The 24277-nt window shown below is 36.3% G+C and overlaps 1 protein-coding gene across 1 annotated transcript in view; it reads left to right on the top strand.

Annotated features, from left to right (window-relative positions):
• Positions 1-24277, top strand: part of LOC113235922 — a 329572-nt gene that overhangs the window by 149376 nt on the left and 155919 nt on the right. The gene's annotated exons all lie outside the window — the stretch shown is intronic.

Below are 24277 nucleotides of genomic sequence, written 5' to 3'. Positions count from 1 at the left end.
CACTGAGGATACAAAATTATATTCCAACAATGAATGTCACTTATCATTACGCATAATTAGAAAAGGTAGAACACGCTTTCATTACTGCTAAAAGCATGTAGGACGCAGTGTAATGTACCACACTAAATAAATTAAAATACTACCACTCCAGGCAGCCCGAAAGGATACACCAATCATAAATTATTCAACCAATTACGGCAGGCTATATTGTCATGCGATTTTTTAGAAGTACCTAGCTTGCAGAGATTGGCACGTGAGTTTCATTTCAATATGAGACTGCACAACTTTGAAAGCAGAAACTTCGACACTCGTATCCTCCGCGTAAAGTAAATGTTTCACATCATGCCATAAGAATAGACACGCACTTGTACTTGATGGATTACTATACAGGTTCTGGTAAACCTGGTAGAGGTTCTTTTTGCACTACTAACTTTAGTTTACATACCAAACAACGTGGCATTTCGTGACAGACTAGAATAGAATCTATGCGGGATGTCAGCGTGACGTAGAAGCAGTACGGGAAGCAAGGTCGATTGATCTACCAATCGCTTGATACGACACTGTCCCGCTATCGCTACCCGCACCTTACCACCAAATACATCTAAAATGCATTACTGCGCATTTAAAGTCATTGTTCAAAATATTTGCCGGTACCTGTAGGAAGTGCCGAGCAAGTCAGTGACCTTTGGTTGAAATTTAAGGCAATGAAATAAAAAATATTTTATTTTTCCTTATTTTTTTAGTGTTTTGGGTTCAGTTTCGAATATAGAAACACCTCGGTAAACATGGCGACAATGCAAATCAATTATATTTGTGTAATTCATATTTACATTGATGTTAAGAATTATAGCAATGGCAACAATGCAAATGGGTAGCAAAAACCGTTAATTTAATTTTAAAATGTTAATTTTTATATATTTCTGACCACTTGCATCTGCATTATCTCTACACAAGTCAAGTCTACTAGCTTAAACAAATTAATTTATTTATTACCTTTCCTTGACTCCCATTCCATTAACCAACCGTATAAATATTAGATCAGTTGGTAACGTTAATGTTTTGACTTGTCAGTAAAACTATCAACGGTAATAAGAAAGTAAGCCATTCCCACGTTCACCGTAATGATACAAGGATATTCCGTCAAACGGGAATTTCAACGGACGGGATCCGACGACCATTAACCTGGAAGCACCCGAAGCGACTCCATTTAAGGAAAATTACTTTTTTCTGCAAACTACGGCCGATAGCGGATTAGGGGGATATTTTTAGTGCCAATTGAGTAAATCCTTTCAATTTACTTTGTAAGACTATATGATTGGTCTTATTAAATGTTTTACGTAGAAACTGTACTTAAAACTTTGTTATTACTGCGTGATATTTAGTAGCAGTAGAGCTCCTTGTGAAAGAGTTCGCCCAAGGAAGTACTACCACCGTAATTATTTCTGCCATCAAGCAATAATGAGAACATTACTGCATTCCGGTTTTGAAGGGTAGGGGTGCTGGTGAAATTACAGACACATGGGACTTGTCAATTTATGTCTTAGGGTGACGAGCGCAGTGGCAGTGCTTTAAAATCTTTGCGATTTAAGGTTCTGAGTGGCACTGCAACTGTTATGGACAGACGTGTCGCTTACCACCAGGCGCACGACTTGTTCGTTCCGTCACTTGGTATCATAAAAAGTTAGTAATAACTTAGTCTCACTATATGATATACTGAAAATTTAGTGAACTTCCTAGTGTTAAGTTTGTTTGTACAATACAAATGAATTAATTATACACATGAATAAATTACTTTCATTTTGTTTTTGAAATACTATGATTCGATGTTACTTAATACATAAAGTGCATTTTCGTATGTTATGTAAAGCTTTTGGTACCAAATAAAACATTTATTATAGAAAGAAGAAAGAAAATACATTTATTTGACTACCAAAATTCACATCCCAAAAGGAAAGAACAAAATATAAATAAAGACAAAACCTGATGAATAATTTTAATGTAGGGAAGAAAAATTACGAAAAAAAATAATTAAAACACTAATTATTATTTATAAAAAAATACTTTGTTGTTATTGTTTTGCTACGTGGTGTCCTCTGATTTGAGTATTTGATTAATAAATTAGATTTAAAGTAATTTGTACCACAGTAACTTGTATCACCAAGTGTAAATTTATCTTGCCTAATGGCATATTTATATATAATAAATTCTATATTTATTAAATCCAAAAGAAACCTTTGCAGAGTTTCATAATAAAAGCGGCAAAATTTTTCATCCTACAACGTCTAAATCCGTTCAAAGCTAAGGTCATGTCAGGCCGCAAGATGTCTGCAGCTAAATTAATGACGTCACATCGCTCAGATATCATTCACCGTGGGGATGTAAGGAGGATATACGACCGTCCATCTCACCGACAAAAGCAAATGATCGTGGTAGAGTACACGATATTTTGATGAATAATGTTTTTAGTTGTTGATTTTTGTGCATATTTAGCTTGCTATATATTACTGAAATAAGGTCCTTTCGAAACATAGTCTATCTATTGTAATGATGAAAAAGATGGCGACTATTGTCATGAAATTATATAATAAAATATTTTCATAAACAATCAAAATTATATTGAATTATATAAAATATATTGCTATAAAGTTCATTAGGTATATTATTATCTGATATCTATCATAACTTTACTAAATAAATAAAAAAAATGAGATTTTATTCTGTTTTTCCGTATAATTAGAGTCAATTCAAAATTTCAACCGAAAGATGTCTGCTCGCATCGAGCGGATTCCTGGAACCTTTATCAGGCTTTCGGTTTGTCAGCCCACGCTGCTCTTTGGCTTCATCGGCCACAATTACCTTATGGCAAGTCCTTTTTAAATTTCCTGCTTACATTTTTATTCTAATTATTATCTGTGTTCCGTACACATAAGGCTAAAAACGATATGCGAAATGGATAACGTGCTGGCATCGTGTATTCGTTTACAAATTTTTCAATGCAGACTTTACAAGACATGCGTTTTGTCGGTAGTTTTTCAGTGACGACTTTAATAAGAAGGATATACTCAAGATCGATGTTACTTATAACATTATGATTTTCAGGTTCTCATCATTGTTGACAACATTGTTTATCCTCAAAATGTTTAATTTATTACGCAGGATTATTTTCCTGTTTTTTCTTGTTTTCTTAGGTTTAGGTGATTTTTTTTCATAATGTTGCCAGAGCGATTATATACAGCAAGAGTTGTAAATTAATCTAAGACAGATTTTGTACCTTAAGCCGGATTTAAAGAGGAACAAATTAAATTGCCATCAATGTAATCCGTTTATTGCCTTTTCTAAATCCGTTGGTGTTTTATAGTTAAGTTTTATGAATGCTGTCTTTGCCCATTTTGTTGAAAATTTTAACAAGCTAAATGGTTCGTGGATTATTCATTTTATAATATTAAATTTTCTTCAGTATGCATAATGTATTCATTAATTTTATTTTTTAAATTCTTTTTTAACAGATTTTCAATCTTTTATATTGACAATCACGTTCCATCAGTATAATATTTGATGTCCGATATACTTTGTTCAATTTGTTTTTTTCCAAAGACCCCATTAGCGTGAGCTGACCTTTTTGTCCCTTCCTTTTGTTCAGGTACCAAATCGTTTTTAACAGAAAAGAATGCATCATTGAACCCCAGTTTTTGTCTTTCCTGACTACATGCAACTCTTTTCTCAAGACGGGTCGATAAAGATGTTTTTTATCTTTTAATTTGTTAAATAATATAACATACTTACTTAATTGAGTGTAAACCTTCTATGGCTCCATTCTTGCAAGAATATTTCGAAACGAACTTAATGATAAATAGGATATTGCAATAAGTCCATCGTCGCTAGTGAATAATTTTATCACCTCCGAATTGTGTCAAATAGTCTAATTTTATTTCTGCTAAATAATTCAAATGGCTCGATTCGTTGTGCTGTTTTGTATGAACAGTTTTTTTATCACTCCCTTTCATTGTTTAATTCAGAACAAGATAAATGGCTTCAGTAAATTAATGATGCCGGTGCCTGCCCGAAACAGGGCTGACAAATGCTGAGAATTTGTCCGGTCTGGTCGTGTAAGAACCCTGTAAGATTGGAGACATCACAAATGATTGCTTGTAATAAAACTGGAGTAAAGGTCAGGTGGGCGACCAGAAATTTGTTTTCCTAGTTACCACAGACTCTCCAGTTCCGAAGAAGTATCACTTATAGCTTATATGACATATTGTCAGTCTTTGTTTGTATCACAACACCTCTTTTATAAATGCATGTACTGTAATATCAAAAATTACAAATGTTTAATCTTGAAAGAATAATGGCAATATCAACTCATTTATAAGTCCCACTGCTGGACACAGGTTTTCTCACAGGGTTTAGGCCATATAGGCCCAACGCGGATTATGGACTTCACATGTTTTTCGAGGATTGTGAATCTTCTTCGACGTGCAGGTTTCATCACGATGTTTTCTTTCACCGTGTTCCGTCAGTTGTTATGTACAACAAATTAAATTTCGCACATGAATTCCGAAAAACTCAGAGGTGCAAGTTTGGATCTACGGCTTCTGCTTGAGAAGTGGTAGCTGAAAAATGATAATAAATAGGTAACAGGCGGCCGTATGTTCGTTATGAAGTAATCCTATTTTGTGCCAGTGTAAAGTAATTGAAGAGACTAAGGTAGCAGTAGACCTCCTGTATGATCAAAACAGACGGGCATGTAACATACCATGAGATTTGGGTATCTGTAGGCATAGGCATGAGTCAAATACAATCAATACTACACAAACATTTGGGTGTGAAAAAGCTGTGCTCTCGGTGGATCCCACACAATTTGACTTAGGTGCAAACAACGGATCGCGTCACTTGGTGCAATGCCATTCAACTTACCAGATTCAACAAAGGGGCGTCAAATTTGGTGTGAGGCGTAGTAACAGGTGATGAAACATGGATTTATAGTTACGATCCCAAAACAAAGCAACAATCGAGCGTATGGGTCTTTCGAGATAAGTCGAAACCAACCAAAGTGGCGCGCGTGCAAATTACCTCTAAGCGGATGATTGCTTCTTTTTTTAATAAATCTGGACGCCTGGCTCCTGTTACTTTGGAGAATCATTATACTGTGAATAATGATTGGTACTCGACTATTTGTTTGCCAGAAATTATTGACAAACTCTGTAAAAATAACCGTAAACGCCGTATCATCTTGCACCACGATAATGCCAGTTCTCACACGGCCAGACAGACAAATGAATTTTCGAAGGTGAACAACGTTGACCTTATGAGCCATCCCGCATACAGTCCCGACCTGGCAACTTGTGACTTCTCTTTATTTCCAAAAATTAAGAACCAGTTACACCGTCAACGATTTTCATCACCTGAAGAGGCTGTCGTAGAGTATGAAAAATATATTGCAGAGATTGTCACGGAGGAGTGGCACAAATGTTTTTTTTAATTGGTTCATTCGTATGAAAAAGTGCATTAACGCTAACGGAGAATATTTTGAGAAACAATAAATTTATTTCTGACCATTTATACTATTTTTTTCTTATTCATTCCGGAAACTGACAGTGCGCCCCACGTATGTCTCAAGGTGGCGAGCGCAGTGGCAGCGCCCCTCAGATCTCTGCGATTTAAAGCTTTGACTGACACTGCACCAGTTATAAATAGGCATTTCGCTCACCATCAGGCGCACGACTTATTCGCTCCGTTACTTGATGTCATAAAAAAATTCGAACTTGTAGTCTCAATATATGATTTTTGCACGGAAATGGAGCAAGCTTCCTAGTGTACATTTTTCTTTCAGCATTCCTAGTGTACACCGCGGGTGCCACGGATACATACATAGACAACCATAAATTACACCCAAACTCACGAGAGAAATAAATGTAGGCTATAAAAATATTTCTTTCGACTCGGGAATCTAACCCGGGGCGTCTGCGCGTCAGGCCAGCATGGTAACCGCTCGGCCATGGGGACAATTATAATTGTTTGTGTTGTTTAATGTTGTTTTGAGTTGTATTGTATTGAGTTTATCTTGTATTAACCAGAAAAAACGGTTTTTCATTTTCACTAATATATTGAGGAACAAAAGTATGCTTAATATGAAGCTGCGTGTCATAAGAATATTCTAGTTCAACTCAATCAGAAAGAACACCACCGATCATTTCAACGTTTCCTTTGAAAAAATTCAGTGTTCTTTGCATCCATTCAATTTCCAAAGAAAACACAGTTGTCGCAACACCTTTAGAACGTTAAGGTTGGACCTTTCTCAAATCGAAAGATGTAATCTTTTCTTATTTAATTCCACTAGCAAGTACAGTCCTTGGCATATGCCATGTCGCCAGTGAGCAAAGTAATAGGCTAAATATAAATCACACCCACATGTAACGAATATTACCTCTTTGAAAAAAATACAGAGAAGAAATTGCAATAAACAACAAGGCAGTAGACTCGTTTTGTAATAAAATTCATTTAATAATACAAGACATTTTAGAGCAAGCTCGCATATTATCCATTATTATATATCGCATATTATAATTTGTGTTGAACCTCGAGATGAAATTCGAACGTGCCGTAACGGGTATAAGTCTGATTTGCAAATCAAAGCATGATAACAAGTACTGAGTTTCCTAAATTTAATGTCAGTTCTGGTCATCGTCTTTTTTCGATGTATTTATGTAATCAGTGTTACTTTTACAATATTTATACTACGGCCACGTTGTCCAACAAAGTTACCTTGTTCTCTTGGGAGTGAGTAAAGAAACTGTATGCTTCTAAATTGTCCGTTCAAAAAACTACTACGGCGCTGGGAGTTTACTGCAGATTACTTCGAATAAATTTTTGGTGAACATCTTTTCAACTTTTTAAAAGTGCAAAAAGACTGGAAAGTAGAAAGTAAGACCCGCGAATGTTTGACTGTTTATGGTCGTGAGTAATTTAAGAACAAATAAAGGAAGGAATTTTTCAAGTAATGTATAGTTTGCGTGCTCTGAAGCATAAAAGTTTGACATTTGATGTCATTTAACTGAGTAAAACGATATTAGTTTCAGAAGGCTGTGTCGTGCATAGAGAGTCAAAAGGTTTACAGAATTTTTCAATTAATTACATCCTTTTTATGATACCAAGTGACAGAACGAGCAAGTCATTCTCCTGGTGTTAAACGACACGCCTGTTCATAGCAGTTGCAGTGCCACTAAGAGCTTTGAATCGCAAAGATCTAAGGGACAAGTTTCATGTGCTTGTAATTTCACCAGCACCTTTACCCTTCAAAGCCGGAACGCAGTAATTTTCACATTACAACTAGGCAGCAGAGAGCAGTATTTTCCTGAACAAGCTCTTTACAAGGAGTTCTGTTCTTACTAAAATATAATATATTATTAATTCATTATATTCAATTCATTATTTGATGCTAATATTAATGTCAGTCAATTCATGACCATATCCTATCAGAATTTTAATAATATCACAGTATCCTTTTATGAAATCCAAAGGCATTGATATAAATATTACTTACAATACAGATTTACCTCGTGAAATATTATATACAAGAGAGCATTCTCTTCGACTACAAATCAAAAATAAAGACCACAGCACATTTTTTCCTTTCACATGTAATAATAAAACCTACAAATCATAATGATTCTCCTCTCAATATAAGATTCAAATAAATTATAGTTCCATTCTTCGTGGTTCAGGAGTTTTTGCTAACCCGCTGACCACTGGGATGGCCTACAAAAGGCTTTTGTTGGTAAAAAGCCCGCGTGTTTCTTTCCAAGTATCAAAAGCTGTAATGATTTAGAATTCTATTCATATTTATGTATTGTACGTATTTTTATTATAGGAAACTGAATTTCTTATAGAAAAATGATGCCATTTAGGTATAATGGACGTTAATGTGTATTTTGTCCAATATCGTATTTTTGTGTTCTGGAATTTACAATAAATTGTACAAAGACTACGAAAAAATCAAGCTTAAGTTTTAATATTAAGTTTATAGAACATCATGATGTTTTACCACTTTGATATTTAATTATTTTTTTGTGAAATTACTCCACTAGTTTGCGGAGTAATAGAATAGTAAGAAAAATTCCTTTGATCCGGCTGGATTAGAACCGGAAGCTACAGGATACCGGGACTGAGTGTTCAGGCACATTGCCAGACGGATCGAAGGAATTTTTCTTTGTGTTAGATCTTTGTAATAATAATTGATTCAGTTTTCTTTTTCAAAAAATTCATTTGACACAAAATAACAATATTTCTATATTATTATGTGCACCATAGATATAGAAAAAAGGGATGTGCACCGGTTCCAAAAAAATTTAATAACATGCAATGTATCTTTTTCCAAGAAAACTATAAACTGTGAGTCTGTAACGAAAGAACGCACATAAAATCTCAAGAGAATTAGGACACGCTGTGGAGAAATCTGTAAATCGAGGGTCGTTACAGCTAAACGAGCGATTTTCTCCCAGGAGTGGGCAATAAAATCACAAGGAAATCTCGTCAGACTTATTAAAGCGTCCTACATACAGTATAACTTGGTCAAACGATTAGTTGACAATTATTGCAAATCTTATGGATTTACAGAAAAATTGATGATGCTGCGCGGCGATAGTCAGAAATTAGTTTCAGAATTGCTTGATTACTATTGATACCGAAAAATTAAGGGAAAATATTAACCCGGCAACACTCGCTACTGGGTAAAAAATACCACAGAGTATTTATGTGCGATGATTATTACTTTTCTGAGCGCCCTGGCGACACGGGGCTCTAGGTACCTTCTAACCAATAGTAAATGCATATGCACACTGCGAGACAACCAGTTTGCACGCGGCCTTTGGAGACGATATACGAATAAAGTGCGTATGGGTAAAAAATACCCGGTAGCGACGGTACTTGTTATATTATTTTTCAGTTTACTTATGATTATTTTCGTCAATTTTTACGACGACCAAGGTCAGAGAAGATTATAGCACCCTTTTCGGGTTTCAATAACACTGTATACGATGACATCATATGTCCCAAAGAAGAATAAGTGGTTCTCTTAACATCAACTACGCACCGTGATGGCAAAAAATATTCTGGAGAAGAAATAAAGCCAGAAATGATAATAGACTATAACAGAACCAAGTGTGGTGTCGATGTTGTGGATGAGCTTTGTGCTACCTACTCAGTGGCACGGACAACTAGTAGAGGGTCATTAGCACTCTTTTATGGACTTCTGAAGATCGCGGAATCAATGCACAAATACGTTATAGTGAAGGTGAAAAGAGAAAATAAAGGAGCTGTGATGGCTAAGGGGAGGATCGCCTTGAATGATTTAGCTTTGAGTCTTGAGATGCCACAGATACAGATGATTTATTATATATTAGATATATATTAGATAGGCATTAGTACCTAATTTATCATCATCTATAAAAACAATAACCAAGTTTATGCTCAACGACGACTTGAATATTGAAAAGACGTCGGCTAGTATATCTCGATCTCGCCCACCTGTTTCTGCTTCTCGCTGCGCCGTATGTGAATGGAAAAAAGACTGAAGACGAAGACAGGCTGTGAATTGTGCTTCGAAAAGATACACTGAAAGCATATGATCCCAATTTGTGGCGATTGCTACGATAGAGTAAAATAGACTAATTTGGACCAACGAGCTTGGAACATATTGCTTCATGTCGATTTTATCAATGTTCGCGTATTATAAAAATACTGATATTTCGTTATTTTGATAGTATATTAAGTCTATTTTTGATATTGATCTCAATTTTGCATTTTCCTAAAAATAAAAAATATGTTTGTTGATTCTTATAGCAGTACACACATTTTTTTTTTCAATTTTTAGTACTTTTCTGCGATAATCTATAATTTTTGTAACTACTCATTACAAGTTGTATTTTGTAATTTTATTTATTAAGAATAACATCATTGAAACTACTACATCTTTACGGATTGATAAATCAATTTTCTATTCTTAGATAATGCCCTTTTAAGTTATGTGGTATTTTTTACCCGGTAGCGAGTAATCGTGTCTGTAAACACCTAGCGAGTGCAGGCGGGTTAAAGGTTCCGAAAAACAAATCAAATTGCAGTGAACTGTGGCTAACTCTAATACTAAGTTGCGCTAAAATGAGTTACTGAAGAATAAACAGAACATATCGACAAAATGAATAATATTTACCTAGTAATAATACTTGCCTTTCACGAGGTTTAAAACTATAGTGAAACAAAAACTTTATACTAAAGGTTATTATACAACTTCTGCGTACTTGGATGACAAAAATCCGTGGTAGTAACCCGTTTAGCTCATGGAGGTAGTCTCGATCTCTGATGTTTCAAATAAAAAAAAAATATTGTAAATGTTATTTACAAAGAGCAACCCCTAGAGTTTCTTGCTCATTCTTCTCAGGGGAATCTGCCTTACGAATGAGCGGTAGAGTTTAACCATTGTGACGATTTCAAGTGTAATAATGCTTACCTATATGAAATAAAGATTATTTTGAATTTGAATTTTGAATTTACCAAGTACTAAGAGTTGGTCCAAGTTACAATTACAATCTACGGAAAACAACAGTATTTAAGAACAGATGGTAAAATCCCTGACTACTACTCATTTACAACCGCCCCGTCTCCTTATGGCGCATTAGTTAAAAAAAAAACTCATTTGTGAAATGTATAAAATAGTTTTTGGTTTTTTAACGATACGTAGCGCCATCTGTGAAAAATATATGAAAGTTTTTTCATTCGAAGGAATTTTTCGTAGTGTTCGATCTTTGTATTAATAATTATAATAAACTAGTAGAGTGATTTCACAAAAAAAGTAATAATTGAGAATCATAGTAGTGAAACATAAGATTTATTTTTATTTTTTTATTATAAATCATCGATATTTTCGATAAAAACAGTTAACAATAGTTTTCTGTAGCTAGTAAGACTTTTCGGAACTTTCAGTGTTTCATTAGGGTGTTTTAGTATTTTAATTTGCTCAAAAGTTTTCGGTTGCTTAGTAAATAATTAGAAATTTTGAATAAGATTTCTTTTATTTTACTTTTCGAAGCTTTTATTATTACACAAATAAACATTTAATGTTTTTAATTAATGGACACATAATAAGAGACATCGAAATGATTGTTACATATTTCTAAAGTAACTTATGTAGTTTTAGTGGTTTAGCAAAATTAGTCAAACATACACAATAATTGCCGCGAAAAGTATTTGAATTTGACAGTGACATTTATCAGATTTTTATTTCTATGTTTTAGTATTTTAGGCTTCCATATTCCATAGTACATAGGTACCACGTTCGTTTCCCCCCCGTCAAAAAAAAAAAAAAAAAGGGCGGCAACGTTGCATAGAATCGCGCAACTTCCGATAGAGAATAGATGCACGTATACACGATACGTAGTAAGAAATTTACTTTTGAAACTGAAAACCAATATATGAAATAAAAAGTATGAAACCTATTTGTCCGTTCACCACGAGTAGTCAAGTCTGATATCGTACGGTTTTTTGGACACATAGTGACTACGAACGTGACAAGCTGTGTTAAAAATTATTATTAAACCATTTCGTGAGTATTATAATCATCATTATAATCATCATTACCAACATCATTAACCCATTTATACGTCCCAAAGCTGGGCACGGGTCTCCTCTCAGGCGAGGGTTTAGGCCATAATCCGCCACGCTGGCCCAATGCGGGTTGGGGACTTCACACTCTTTCCGAGTGTTGTGAATCCTCTTCTTCATCACGAGGTTTCCTTCACCGAAAAGCTCATGGTAAATATTTCGCACATAAATTCTGAGAAACTCAGGGGTGCGAGACCGGGTTCAAACCCACGGCCTCTGCTTAAGGCGCGGTAGTTTAATTTGGCTACCACGTGTTATATGTATACAGACACAAATGATTTATTTTATTGAATATCATGATGTTTTTATTACCATTATACTAATTCTTTTTTTTTTGGGTAAATACTCCATTAGTTTGTTGTTGTCGAAACAAAGATCTGCAAGGAGCATTTAAAAGAAATTCGTAATGTCCAATGAATCGTTCTGTAGCTTAGTTGAGAGTGCGGTAGCCCCCCGGTCGGCACCCGGACGCTATTTTTCTATGTTGTTGTTAGATCTTAGTATCAAAAATAATTTGACGACTTCCGTGGTCGAGAAGATTGCACACCGGTTTTCATGTTATTGCCATCTCTGAGGTCCCGGGTTCGATTCCTGGCCGTATCAATGTAAAAAAACTAACTTTTCTATACTGTCTCGGGTCTGGGAGTTTGTGGTGCCGTCGTGTTTCCGATTTCCATAACAAAAGTGCTTTACTTACTTTGGGATGAGAGCAACGTATGTGAGGTGGTATGGTGTGTGTGTGTATCTAATATACGTATACAATAATAACAACAAGCATACAGAACATTTATTTATACAAAAAGTCAGTCATTATTAGTAACACAAACCTGTTGATATAAGTTCGGCCCGCCAAATTAGTCTGTGTGTAGCTTCTCAAATGGATCCTCTTGGTCATTATTCTGTTTTGGCGGAAAATTAAATGAGTTCGGTATTTTTTGTACACGATATTAGGTCTCATTTTACGACTAAATGAAAGCTTTAGCTTCAGATAAGTATAGACGAGATAGGAAATTGATCTCCTTAAGAATTTGCTTAGTGCTCTCTCCAGTTGTTCCCTCATATTTAAGGATTGTGGTAAGCTTTGTGCCTAGTACTGAAGCGGGTGATCTGCCTCCATCTGTGTCTATCCAGCGCGTCCCTTATTACGATTGTGCAAAATTTGGAGGACGATGAGTTTCACTTGGTCGGTCCATCTTTCTGTCCAGCTTGGTACTAGTGTGATGGATTAAGCGATAATAGGTCACTCCGGCCAAGATGCAGGAAAAAATTTAATAATGTTCGTACAAGAGAGTGTTTTTTTCCCATTTCTCAAAATGAAGCCACTCCAATTTTCAAATTAATCAACATTTATTAATAGAAATGGGGAGATAAAATTCTCACGAGAAATTTAACCCAACTAATTAATTTAGTTCCCTTGAGACCAATCGAGGTATGTAAGATTAATCTTAATAACTTCAATATAATATTGAGATTATTTTCAAAGTACAAAACACACGAGAAATATTAAATACTTTATGAATAAAATACTAACTCCAAGAAAATTGTTATTAAAATGTTCACCAACGTTTGAAAGAAAGGTATTTCACAAAAGAATATCTTGCTCAAAATTCGTACCTGTCGTTAAGCTTACAAACGAAGCCAATACCCGGATGGGAGTTTTGTAAGCAAAGGAATACCATAAGAATACCTTATGACATTGAATTCGATACCTTCTTCAAGGATGAGAAAATAAAATTCACTGGAAATGGCAGATCGGTTAAGTGCGATCTTGATTCTTTACTGCGAAGGAAGTGCCGACCCTTTGGATTCCTTGGACCATTTGACACGCGATTTTATGAGCACGTTTCAATAAAACGAATTCATGAACGGTATATTGTTGAATAAAAAGGTTCTGGACTCCTGGTGATAAGTGAAAATTGAGCGAGATCGTTTTTTATTTTTATTTAACTACACCGAAACGATCCACTTGGCAGTGGCGTACTGGAAACTACTGAACTGACGTAAAGGAGTACTTTTTTAGTAGCAGTAGATATCCTTGTGAAATATTTCGCCCAGGGATGTACTGCCACCTTACATATTTCTACCGCCACGCAGTAACGTGAGCATTACTGGGTTCCGGTTTGGAAAGGTTAAGGGTTCTGGTGAAATTACAGGCACATGGGACTTGTCAACTCACGTATGTGTCAGGGTGACAGGCTGAGCGGCAGTGCGCCTCAGATCTTTGCGTTTTAAAGCCGCGATTGCCACTACAACTGTTATTTGTTACTTGATAGTATAAAAAAAGTAATGTGGTTCTCTGTACGTCTCACGTACTCCGGGCGAAAATCGGCGAATACCTTACGTCGAGTGCCAAATCGTTTCATCGCGATGGCAAACACGTTCCACAGTTCACCATGGCGGCTACGGCCTTATTATTTTTTTCTATAATAATAGGGGTTAAAGTATGAAATTGCCGATTTGTACTGAAAATCTAAATTGTTTATTTTTTAAATTTTTAACAAATTTATTTAATCAAAATAGTTGCCATTATTATCTATACATTGCTGCCATCTAATGGGAAGGTTATTAATGCCTTTGCGATAGAACTCCGACGATCTAGACTGCACAAACTGTGTGAAAGCATTTTGTACTGCCTCCTGGGAAGAAAACTTCTTATCACGTAGATAATTGTCCAAATCACGAAAAAAATGGTAGTCCGTTGGAGCAAGGTCTGGTGAATATGGAGGATGACGAATGGTTTCTAACTGCAGTTCCTGAAGGGTCAAAATGGTTTCTCGTGCTGTGTGAGGTCTCGCGTTGTCGTGGAGCAATAATGGTGAAGATCGATTCATGAGTCGGGGCTGTTTTACTGCTAGTTTTGTCAACATGGTTCGGAGTTCGGCACAATAGACATCTGCCGTTATTGCTTGACCAGATCGGAGAAAACTATAGTGAATAACACCATGCTGAGACCACCAAACAGTTACCATTACCTTTTTATTCGTAAGTTTTGCTTTAGGACACTGTTGTGGCATTTGACCTGGGGTCAGCCATTGCATTTTTCTTTTCCGGTTATCATAAAGAATCCACTTTTCATCACATGTTACAATTCGATCCAATATTCCTTCATTTCTGTACCGGTTCAACAAGGCAACACAAGTTTCAACACGCATTTCTTTCTGCAGATCAGTCAAATCATGAGGCACCCATTTTTCGTATTTTTTTATTTTATTGATTTGACGCAAGTGAGTCAATATTGTGGGTAAGGTAACGTTAAACCATGCCGCTAATTCCTGGGTAGTTTGACTAGGATCGGCTTCCACTATCTCTCTTAATTCATCGTTATTCACCTGTGTGGGCGGTCTTCCTCGTGACTCGTTCTTTAAGTCGAAATTTCCATCACGAAAGCGTTTAAACCAAAATCGCACGGTGCGTTCATTAGTAGACCCCTCTCCAAACGCAGCATTGATATTGCGGGCTGTTTCTGCCGCGTTAGTTCCGCGTCGGAACTCGTATTCAAAAATCACTCGAATTTTCGCAGTATCCATCTTACTTGTCTAAATTGAATAACAAAAACAATTGAAAGTCGATATTCAAATGTTTCAAATTAAAAAAAAAAATCACAGAAACCATTTGAAAAAAGTTTCATTCGAAAACCTCAAACCATGAAAATTCTATGAAAATTCAAAGAACCTATTGCAATAAAACGGCAATTTCATACTTTAACCCCTAATACTAAGTGACGGGACTAACAAGTCGTGTGCCTGGTGGTAAGCGTCATGCCTGTCCCTAATAGTTGCAGTGTTACTCAGACCTTTAAATCACAAAGATCTGAGAGGCACTGCCACTGCTCTCGACTCCCTGAGACATAAGTTGACAAGTCCCGTGTGCCTGTAATGTCACCAGCACTCTTAACTTTCGAAACCGGAACGCAGTAATGTTCACATTACTGCTTGGTGGCAGAAATAGGTAAGGTACTTCGTACTTCCCTGGACGAACTCTTTCACAAGGAGCTCTACTGCTACCAAAGCCTAGTGACGCGGGCAGCGGAAATGGGTAATTTTCAGGTCAGTTTTCTCTATCTAATTTCAGTGGCAAGTTTTATTATTGAAGTATTCTAGAATATTAAGATGAAGATTTATTTAACATTCCAATGTATTAATCTTAAGTTTTATTTAATATTACTTGTGGAATACTTAAATAATAAAAATTGCTACCAAAATTATATAGAGAAAACTAACCCGCAAATTACCCTATAATACATTAAATAACTTCTGGGACTTCATTGAAGGTCAATGTGGGACTTAATAATTTAGTGTATGCTAACGATACTATACAAGTACAAGACTACACATGTATCAGTTTCAAGTTTCCGTCTCATGTATATTTATTCACTCTATGACAAATTTAAAACCAGTAATTTTGGTTGAATTTTCTAACATAACATTGATACATTTTTTCGGTGTATTTACGAGTAAAAGGGCTCCGGACTACTGGTTAAAACAGAAACATAGAGAGAAATGGTGTTTATTTTTATTTAACAACGTCGAAATAGGTTGCAAGGTTCATATTTCCGTCGCAAGTTTGCAAAAGCTTTTTCAGAAAATTTCTGAAATAGAAAAAAAAACATGTAAGTGTAGAATTGTCTAAATTAGCACTACTTACTAGTAAATTCATTTTCAGCCGCGCGCGCGGCCGGAGTGTAGGCGTACCGCGTGCTATGCGCACTGAAAACTGCTGTGTCCACACCCGCCACGCCGCATCCAACACCTGCCGTACACATCGGCTCACGGTCTGACTCGTGGCTACTCTGTGGGGAGTGTGTGTGTCAGCAAGAGCGTTCCCTGACGTCCAGTTGTCTTATTTTGTGTTAGCAAAATATAATGTTTGAAAACTGCGACATGGCAAATACTTGGATCCTCTCTAAAATATGAAAAATTTAATGTGGCCTTTACGCGACCAGGCGCAGACGTTTTTATTAAATCAGGTATTGCAATTTTAATCGGAATATCTGAAATTTGTATGTTTTTCATTTTAATCAATGCCAGTTTGTACGCGGTGTGCAGTACAAAGTGCTAATAAAATAACATGTTTTTTTGTAAGTTTTTCAACAGGAAGTTCTGTGTTGGGAAACCACGTTGAAACTAATGCGAGAACGATTTGGGGATTCCAAGTATTGCTATACTTTGGTGCTCTGGGTTTCAATCTAAATGCGCCCGTATATATTCTTTTTATGCGGGCGTCTGAGCCTGTTAGACTATAAAAGAGATAAAGCAGACTGTTATTATTGCAAAATTCCCACCAGAGCTTTAGAGATACATTATATTGTCTAATTGTATCTTAATAAAGAGAAACTAAGGGTAAAGTCATCGCCTCTTGTAGGACTCCGCGAGAGGCGAAGGGCTGATAACGGCAGAACGGGTAAGGCTGGCGTGCAGTCGATGACGCTGCCCGCAATAAGATTTAATGATGATTAATTTGTGTTAAAATATATCACGTCGGAATCCGACAGGCTTTGCAGTAGGAGGAATCATGGCTGGGAAGGTCAATATGGAAAACCAAGAGTACCATTTGCTTGGTACCATCAATAATTTTGCGTATGTATTTCAATAATAAAAAGAAGGATGGGAATGCATAGGAAAAAAATTAGAATTCCGATTAAGTGTAAGGCATCTACGGCAATGCATCTAGTTCCTGAAACCGAGAGACAAAAATAGCTGATTTGGCATTGGTGCGAGATGCAAAAAGATCAATCTCGGGTTGTCCGAAACATCTGACAATGGTCTGGAAGGCGCGAGAGAACAACTCCCACTCGGTGTCGGGATTAGTCTTCCTAGACTCTATATCGGCGCGATTATCTTTTGTATTTACATAATATGCACATATGCATACAAAATTATGTTGCGCTTTTCGCCCCATTGCCAAATTGATTTACTTAAATCGTTAAGGTATTGGGTCCCACCCTTGCGATTTATGTAACTAATCGCCGTAGTATTGCGAATTCGCAACAATATAACACAATTTACAAATATAATATAAGAATATTGCAATTCTTAATAATTGATGTGGTGCTTCTTCTCAACAGCCTTCCGTTGGCCTCCTGTACTACTCGCGCCACATACGAAATCCCCACCGGTGCGCGGTGCATCTGTATAAATTCTAATTTAAAACTTGAGGTTCTCATATACGATGAAGTCGAGTAAATATTGTCAGTCCACCAACTCAAATCACTTAGAATTATAACTGGAAGATAAATTGTTGTTTCATAGTCACCGTCATGTTTTTGAAGACTTAGAAACTTCTGAATTTCCAGTAATTTTGTATATAACCAACCGTATTTAGTGGCTGGGCAAACTGAGATGAGGACACCAATCAATTGAGCATATTCCCGTATGGTACATCGGGGTAACCTCATTATTTTTTAAAGTAAGTGGTAAATTTTTTGACGTTTTTCTAAAGGTAAATTTATACTTAAATTTCATGAATCAAAATTGAATCTTAGAAATTTTAAATTTACAAACTTGACATGGTTGTGCACAGACTTGCCGTAATTAACGATGAAGCCTAAATATTGCAATATGTTAATGGTTGCATTAACATTATTGATGCATCGACATAATCAGCTGCTATACAACAAATATCATCTAAATATACCACGGACTTAAATCCTTGTTGTCTCAAATGTGTTACAACTTCTTTCATGATTTTGGTTAACACTTTCGATGCTGTGGACAAGCATTATGTCACAGCAGTAAATTCATAAGTTTCGATTTCATTCGAATCGCAAGGTAAATACTGAAATCTGTGGTACTTTCGGTCTGCTTCGCAGATAGATGTCAGTGAATACACCTCTTTCAATGCGAGTTATCAATTTTGAGGCAATTCGATAGTCCTCCATTTTAAAATGAGTTTTTGTTACAAATTTGTTAAAGAACGTTATGTTCAATATGAAACGACTGCTACCGTTGCGTTTTGGGGCTAAAAAAGTACTAGAAATGTATTGATGTTTTCTAGGACAGCACTTTGTGATTGCTCCGAAGTCAATTAAGTTTTTATTTGTGATAGGCAATTTTATCTATTGTCGCCTGGCGATAAATTAATGCCGGGTGTTACAGACTGGTGTTGGTACCTGTTTACATAATGGTATTGCTGGCGAAGCTGCATATTGATTTTGCAGGTGGCTGTCGCCTAAAACCATTAACGATCTTCTTCAGAATTGTATTAGATAGGTAATTGAGTTTTAACTATGGCGTGTTTCGTTAACACTTATTAATTGCACGTATGTGGGATTTAAATTGAAATAACTCGCAGTTGATTTCTTATCGCAGTTAACTCATGGTTAATCCCAACTGAATTTTATTTTAAACATACTTTTCTTAGAATAATATAATTATTAAAATTGGCTCGTAGTTTCATTATCGCGATTAAGTCACGGTTAACCCTGACGTAAATTTAATTAAAAAATAACTTTAATATTTTATTTTATTAGCGCGTACGTACTAATACTGTTCAAATTAAAATCGACTTGCAGTCGATTTCGTTGTCGTGGTCAACTTGCAGTTAACCTCGATGTAATTTTTTTTAAAATACTTGACTTATTAGCACGTAGGTACTAATATTGTTCGAATCAAAATCGACTCGCAGTCGATTTCGTTATAGTGGTTAACTCACAGTTAACCCCGACGTAGTTTAATTTAAAAATTATACGTTACTTATTAGCACGTAGGTACTTATACTGTTCAAATTAAAATCAACTCGCAGTCGATTTCATTATCGTGTTTAACTCGTGGTTAATTCCGAGGCAGTTTTATTATAAATCATGTAAAATGCACATATTAATATATCTGTTCGGATTTTCATCCACCCATGGTCGATTTGGTTATCGGGGATAACTCGCAGTTAACCCGATGTTTTATTAAATGTAGGTTAGATTCACATTTGCGATGTATGAAAGCGAACATTTATTATAATTGAGGAAGTAGCAAGTAGTGCTATATGATAAAAATGAATATTTTCATTATTTATGAGGGTAATAAAAAATCTTACCTTGATTAATGTCCAACTCTTCTGATGATATTATGATCCTATAACGCCGACGACGTTTGGCTTCTGTATTTTCCAAGTATTTCAGTTTACTTTTATAATACATATATTCGAAGTTTGTTCGCTTTGACATTTTAATGGAGTTGTGGAGGTGTGCTTGTTGCCCTGCACGAAAAAGGAATGAGGATAGAAAATGGCGGTTGATGCCTGGTAGGGAGTGTCAATGTCAAAACATTTTTTTTCTCTAAAAACCGTACGGTGTTGCCTAGCAAGTTAAGGAAACTACCTGGTTAAATATTATATCGAGAATGAAGCGACGAAATATAATTATCTTTAACAAATTGTTGCGTAAAAAACAAACAACGCGTGCCAATGCGAACATCCCCGAAACACGGCAGTACCGATGCAGACCCAACGAAACCCTAAAACCATTGCTGTAATTCTTAATTTTATTATTTCTTTTTTTTATGAGTAGTTGAAATAAACTACTTTGTTTATTGTAAATGACTTTGATGACAGTTCGCTGTGATTTATCCGTATAACCAGCGCAGGAGAGTTAACATAATGCGGCAATATTTTAATTAAACGACACACCCTCTCACGCCCACTGTTCGAACAGGCACGCGGTGTCACACAAATAATTATAGTCGGCTACATTTTAAAACAAGTGAGTTAAATGTAAACTGTGGTAGCTTAATGGTTTGACCTATTCTCAAGCAGAGGCCGTGGGCTCGAAGCCGGACTCGCATCTCTGAGTTTATCGGCATTTATGTGTGAAATTTATAATAATAATTCTTTTATTTGCTTAAAACATGGTACAACAGAAGATGTAATATGATATATATTGTTTTGTATATATTAAATAGCACGCAAATGTCTAGTAAGTAATATAACGTCAATTAGACTACCACAACAATAAGAATGTCACCATGCCAAGTTACAAATTAAATTTATCAAGAATGATTAAACAATTAAAACAAAGATCGAACAATTCCAAAAAATCCTTCGCTCCGGTTGGATTCGACCAACGTCTTCTAGCAAACCGTGTCAGACGCTATGCCAACTAAGCTACGGAACTAACCAGTATATATATATATATATATATATATATATATATTTATATATATATATATATACACGTAGTTTATCGTGGTTGTTTGTTATATTTGCACTCGTACATATCAATACAGATTTTTAAACAACTTTTCAGCAGTCATACGAATATTTTCCAGTACAAGTCTATTCGGGTTTCCGCAGAGTCTAGTGTTCACTTACTGGCTTTCTTAAGCAAATATGTGTGTTTTCGTACAAAGATACAAATTATGCACATATATATGCTTACAATAAACCTTGTTGTCACTTTCTTTGTAGTAAGGTTATTAATTAAGACACGGAGGAACACTGGCTCTCATGTCACAGGTTATTCTACTTTAAGTGTCAGGGAATATATTTTGTAATGTTCTAACCTAATCTAGATTTAAAGTCTTTGCTGGGAACTAACGCTTGGAAATAAATACATTATTATTATAATGTGTAATGGTGGCAACAGACCAAGGCTCTGAAACAAGGGTCTGCATGCTTCATCCGGGGGAATTCCACAAATCACTCTAAAGCATTTCTTTTGAACTACAAAAACTCTGCTTCGATTTAATTTGAAATACACCGTGAGCTTTTCGGTGAAGGAAAACATTGTGACGTAACCTGTACGTTGGAGCGTTGGAGAAGGTTCACAACCCTCTAAAAAGAAGTACCCAACACGCATTGGGCCAGTGTGGCGTACTATGATCTAAATCCTCGCGCGAGATGGGACCCGTACCCCGCAGTGGGACGTATAAATGAGTTGATGATGAGTCAAATATTCCTTAATCATAAATCCAAGTCTTAACAGAAAGGGGTTCTAAAATTGTAACTACGATGTTATTATAAACCCGTTTAAAGATTTAACGACGGTCAAGAGGTCGTGTTAATAGCTCATGAACGTTATTAAAATTTTACTGACTAGAGAATATCCCGGTAGCGGTATCCCTAGGTACGACACGGGATCCTTAAGCATACTTAAGCGTCTTTAGGCATGCCGAAGCATTCCGTCGCTACATCGTGCTCACGCCTGGTCTCTCTTTACATCATTTTTCCCGTGCGTGCGACCCCTCGCTCCGCATACCCGCATATTCGCACTCGGCCTGCCGATGCATTCTGAAGGCTCCCGAAGCATCCCCAAGGCTGCTGAAGCATGTCCAAAGCTACCGAAGCATCCTCAAGGCTGCCGAAATATGCCCAAGCCTGCCGAAGCATCCTCAAGGTTGCCGAAGCATCGCCATAAAGAAGCCGAAGCATACCGCAGCTGCGGTATAGCTTTATTTTGCAGCTACGATCATTAACATTGAAATTAAAGCTATAATGTCATAGTCTTTAGGTATATTACTATTAGACCTAAAAAACCTTAGCCCTCCCATTCCATCAGTGTGCGCCGGGCGTAATTATACCTTTTTTATATCATTCTAATATTTGTTACAGCCTTCCTTTTCCTCTTTTATCATCTCTTATAATAAATCTTGCGGACTAAGCCTTCTCCATTCTCATTAAGGCTAGGCTACTGTTTTACATGATTAGCTGGTGGTTGTCATAAATATCATCAACGCGATGTTACCCTACGCAACGTTAGATAAATCTATTATTAAATAATGAGAAACACCCCAAAACATTTGTTTGACAAGGTCCTAGGTTTCCTTTTCAAATATTTGCATTTAATCATCGAAAACAAAAGTGATTTCTCTTTACACTCAGCACTCGACTTTTTTTTCGACTTTTTTCCGGGAGTTTTATCTGTGTTTTTGATAAAGTCAAGTTCTATGGATACGCAACTATTTATTGAAAAATATTTATATATAATATTTTTTTGTCAGTGTTCGTTATCAAGTTGCCTGTACTAACCATGTGAATATTTACAAACTTACCACAAGAGTGCAAGCGAAAAACGATGGTTGTGACATAATTGGAATTTATGTTTTGTTTATTTATTTATTTGAAATCCAAGTCACAACAATACAAGTTCCATTACGCAAGTACTTATTGCTATGCCATCCCATAGGTGTGTGACACTTAGTCGCTACTTTTTGATTGATATAAATTCATAAACTCAACATGTGCCATAACATTTCTTTTGTAATATGACATATTTTTGTATACAAATGGATTGCACAACACTGCGCTATATTTTTTAAGACGACTTCGGTGGCTCAACGGTTTGGACTGTAAGCGTTGGACAAGGAGGTCCCGGGTTCGATTCTCAGTAAGATGAATTGAGGAAATGAACTTTTCGGGGTCATGGCCCGGACTGAACTCTGCAACTATGGTACTTATAGTATTGAGACCTTAAGTATGATTGTCTGGCACATTATTATTATTATGGTTTTATTTATTGTCACAGAAAAATACATAATTGTTCACAAAAAATAATAATAATCAATATAACGTGCAGTCGCTGCAACAATTATCGTCACCGCATTCGCCTTATATTCTTATTGAAATTGATGAAGGATATCTATAAACTTTTTTATCATTGGGTTAGTCATTTAAAGTGTAACGGGACTCAATTTGGAGGATTTCTCTCACTCGTTTTTGGACTTCGTTAAAATGTCCCACCATTTCTGGCGATTTAACAAAATAACCTCGAGATTGTAGCTATAGAACCGCGTAATGTCGAGATTTCATCAGGATTTTGTGCGGACGTTTCTCACATTAACCTGTTTAAAGAAATTGCAGTGTAAATCTACGCTATTAAGAAATTTAATTAAAATGTTCACCTTGTGTTTGTAGAGCGGTGGTTCGTTGGGAATATATATTTGTAGGTTAAGTTTCTTTTTAACGTGTCGTACCTAAATTGAGAACATGGAACGTACATTTATGAAATCACTTCGGTGTCCGCACATCCAAAGAGTACATTACCCATAAAGTACATCACACATAACAGGAGCAGCGTCATTAGCTCATAACGCCTCTTGTAGCTAATAGCGGGAAGTGTTTCTTTTTTTTATGATACCAAGCCACCGACGAGATGAACACGTCGTGCGTCTGACGGAAAGCGACACGCCTGTGCTTCAAGGTGGGTATCCATTAGGTTGGCGCACCAACTGTGCTCCGCACATAATATGCAACTGCTCCATCAGTGGATGCGTTCGTATGCAATGTTCCTTACAACGTTGCATGTTCCATGGTGAGCGCTCTGCGCTTTGCGCGAACACAAAGCGGAGTGCAGTGTGTTCGGGGACGCTCCACGCTCCGTTATGAGTTTTTAAGTAACTGCGAATTCGTCGATGTGGAGTGGTGCGAAGAGAAATGTTTAGCTTTGCAGATACGCGGAGCAGAGTCGATGTTTGTACCTAATGGAGCATTCGGTTTTCTTGATGCTCGGAGCAGAGTTGGTGCGCAAACCTAATGGATATCCGCTTTAACAATTGCAATGCTACTCAGAGTTTTGAATCACAAAGATCTGAGCGGCAACGCGCCCGTCACCCCGAGGCATAAGTTGACAAGTCCCACATGCCTGTAATTTCACCAGTACAGTACAGTAGTACAGTACAGTAGTACAGTACAGTAGTACAGT

Source organism: Hyposmocoma kahamanoa, unplaced genomic scaffold (genome assembly GCF_003589595.1).
Source record: "Hyposmocoma kahamanoa isolate Upper Pololo Valley unplaced genomic scaffold, ASM358959v1 88, whole genome shotgun sequence".
Lineage (NCBI taxonomy): Eukaryota > Metazoa > Arthropoda > Insecta > Lepidoptera > Cosmopterigidae > Hyposmocoma > Hyposmocoma kahamanoa.
Note: the sequence above shows the minus strand (reverse complement) of the source record. Positions and strands in the feature narration are given on the sequence as shown.